We start from the raw sequence: 4,144 nt of genomic DNA, 5'->3' as shown, positions 1-4,144 counted from the left end.
CCAGTAATTTTTGTTTCATCTTTTTGTTGCTTCTAATTAAAATTGGTTTCTGTAATGGAAATGAGTTGTCTTATATATATATATTTTTTCTTTCTGTAGTTCTGTCACTTGTTTTTTACTATCTCTACACTTTTCTGGAATGTTCTTTATTTTTAATATCATTTGACCACATAAAAGATAGCTAATATTTACTGAACACATACACTATTTCTTCAAATCTAAATGAAACCATTTAACTATTCTTGGACAACTTCTGATTCATAAGTATTACGAGTATGTATGAGATTTAATAAGAAGCAAAATTATATACTAGATAGTCTGTTACATAGTTTATTTATCTCATTTAATTCCTAACACTGCTCTGAAATATTCATCTTAAATATATAGATTGGAGACTGAGAATTATATAGGTGAAAAAAATAATAAATATCATAGTAAAGACATGAAAGATGAAGTGCTAGATGCTAAAGCAGATGATGGCTAGCCCTCTTAGGCGGGAGAGATGGTAACTCTCCCTCTCCAGCCTATCTAGAAGCTGGTGTAATTATGTGCTAAAGGAAGTCAAGTCTCACTTTTATAGATCTGTGGGATACTTATATCTACTAACAAAAGTCAATTCCAAGTTCAAAAACATGTTGAAGAATAGTAAAGATATTTTTAGTATTTCAAAAATGCTAAGGACCCAGGTGTATAACTCCTATGTGCCTCTGCTGGGAACTGTGAAGACTGGAACCAAGTAGGAAAAACTATTCTAGACTTGAGTAACATTAGAAAAAAATACATTTCTGGATGATTGACAACTCATGAGACTGAGGAAAGAGAGAAGCTGACTTACATGCATAAAAATGAAAACTGAATTTAGGAGGGTTTAGTGACATAAGCGATCTTAGCATTAATGAGAAATTAGTTTCCTGTAAATGAAGTGATTTTCAGTGATGTAAATTGATTCTGAATTCTTCATAGAACGAATGCAAGGTTTTAAACCAACTTTTAGATTGAGATCACCACCAGAAAGAGGACATTTACAGCTTTACTTCCTGTTGTTCATACGAGCTAGATATGATGTATGTGCTATTTCAACTATTTGTCTTTGATCCAATATGATATCTCCATATCCTTCTCACTGTATCATGGTTGGATATGGCATTACAGTTTGATTTACCACAAAAAGATCTTGTTTTCTGTACTTAATTACTTTACAGTTAATTCAGAGTTTTTGTACATTTATTTTAGTTAAAATGATACTGTTTTAAGAGACAATAAGATTAATGAATACATTGATCTTTCAATCGGTCCTGTGTAATGAGTAATATAAGAAAGAAAAGGCTAGTTCTGCAAAAAAAAAAAAAATTTAAGTAAAAGCATGGAATTGTTGAATTTATGAATCAGGAAGAATTAACTATCACTGTTTTTGCTGTGCTCAAAATTGAAGTGATATGAATTGAATTTATGGTCTTTGCTAGTATCTGTCCATTCAAAGTCTTGCGGAATTGAAAGGAGGTAGTTTAGCAAAGAGTGACAGAGGAAGGGCTTTGAAAGCAAGTGGGACCAGGTATAGACACTGCAATTCATATCTGAGAGTACCTTTGATAACAACTTGACTTATATAAACTATAAATCATTATACATCATTTAAATATTATACATCACTTAAAGTTTTTTGTCAAAATTGAGACAGCAAATGAAAAATATTTAGGCTGTCACATAGTGTTCAGTATATATTAGCTTCCTTTTGATTATTTGCATACATTTCTGTTATTTCATATTAATATTATATGGCTCATCATATTGACAAACATTTAAAAAGAAGATACTAAGGTTTTCTTTTTATTTTCAATCACGGGCAAGCTTGTTATACAAAAGAAAATATCTCTTGCATCATTTTTAAAAAGTTGATTTTTTGAGTATTTAATGTGATTGTTTTGGAAGATACTTTCATTGCAATAGACTCATGCAGTTTTCTGTTGCTAGATTATGTATTGCAAATTGCCTCCACATTTACTATCTAATATAGAGATCTGATAGTGCCACTCCATTACTCCAAACACTCACCCTAGTTTCTTAGAGCATATAATTTGAAGTTTAAACCTTTTAAAATAGAATTTAATTATATTCCCAACTTGGCTCCAATTTAGCTTGCCTTAGATTCTGCTACAGTACTCCTTCCCATCTCTTCATAATATGAAATATATTTCTTCTCTTAACATATGGACAGTTATTTAAGAAGATTTAATTTGTTCAGAAGTAGAGCCTATGAAGAAATACTCCTGATTATTTAGAAAAGTGTAGTATATGTAAATATTTTGTAAGCTGTAGAAATAGCAATAAAATGTTAACAATTTTTATCATCAGTATCCTCTGAAATTATGAAAATCAATGCACTTAGTCATTAAATGTTTCTTAAGACAACTCAGGATCCTCCTATATTTATAATTTAAGGCTGGGTTATAACTGAAAAAAATGGATTTAATGTGTGGTTTAATATATGTAAAATTTCTTCAAAATATTAATATTTAAACCTAAATAATAATTAGAAACTTTGTTTCCTAAGATAGAGCCAATTTTATTATTCCTTAAGGTCCTTAGTTGTTTAATTTTGTCAACCAACAAAAGGAAATTGATGGTGTCCTATAATTTAAAGTAGGAATCTGAGCTTGATATTTACATAACAACCTCTCACTACCTCATCTTCTATAAATTATGGAAATGCCTAAAGATCTGGACACTATATACTTTCTGGAAATTATGAAAATTTCTGATATGTCACAAAATTATGTTTATTCACATAAAAGATTCTACAACTAGAGCAGGATTATGAAAATAAATATCCAAATGTTAAATTTAATTGATGTTAAAACAAACATGAACAGTACAACACAACCTGCTTGTTGAAAAATAATTAAATTAATTAGAATTTAAATAAAACTCTCTGCTGCTGTATAGAAAGGGACTGAAGACAGCAGTGGGAGAGAGAGCAAGTGATGGAGCAAAATATCCATTAGGTGGTAGCTCATGGAATTTGCACACCCAGATAGATTTTATGCTATGGGAATACATTGTGGAGCCAGTGGGCTGACCCTAGAGACTATGTGCTAAAAAAAATGAAAGCATAATAGATGGGGCTTCCATGGATGATAATTATGCAAATAGATAGGAGCCTCTACTCAAATAACTCTCACTATCACAGTAAGTCTAGAGAATAAATGTGTCAGTGGATAAGTGAGATATATCACAGCTATGCCTTACAAGTGCATAAATAATAATTATTTACATCTACATACTCTCCCTACTAGATATAAATGTCAAGTAATTTTAACTGAAATATATTTTAAATAATACTATACATAGTTCACAAAAATTAAAAATCTCTAAATCATCTTATAGCAAAGATATTAAAATTTTAATATTTAATTTATGTGTTAATTTATAAGCTGGCAGTTCGGATGTGTAATATATACATACAAATATACAAATAAGTACATATTTAATATCTAACATCACAAACATCTTTTTTCTTTCTTTCAAAATCAAAATGTAAAAATGTACTTGTTCTATAAATGAAAATATCCAGAAATGTATTATAATACTGTAAAAATCAGTGAAAAAATTTGGAGCTAAACTTTATAAATAATCTATTTTATAGAAGTTATTTCTTCCAGAAGTAACTGGAATGTTTCATCACAGAAAAGCTCTGAGTCAAATGTGTAGGCACAACTAGAAAACTTTGTAAATAAATAAAGCAGCACGGTCTGTAAAGATGTACTTCATTCTCTAAGGAGGAAATTTCTAAAATTTTAAGATCTCATTGCTTGGTATCCTTTTAAAAAAAAAGTGTTTGACATTTTTAAAATAGCTTAACAATGATTTTTCTTTTTTGTTTTTAAAATTATGAATGTATTTTCTGTTAAATGGTATTTTCACCGTTCAATATATGCTGAAAACAGTTCAACAAAATGGGGATTGCCAGGGTAAGGGAAGAGAGGGCCTTCTCAACATTTCATCAAAGGCAAAAGAAAGAGAGGGTGCTTTAGTTTAACAAAACCTGTTGTGATTGAAACCAACACAGTCATCCTTTTTTATTAGGTCTTGAACTGATAACAATTTTCAAGTGTCAATAAACACAGACATGAAGCCTTCTATAGCC

Source organism: Camelus ferus, chromosome 1, assembly GCF_009834535.1.
Source record: "Camelus ferus isolate YT-003-E chromosome 1, BCGSAC_Cfer_1.0, whole genome shotgun sequence".
Classification (NCBI taxonomy): Eukaryota; Metazoa; Chordata; class Mammalia; order Artiodactyla; family Camelidae; genus Camelus; species Camelus ferus.
Note: the sequence above shows the minus strand (reverse complement) of the source record.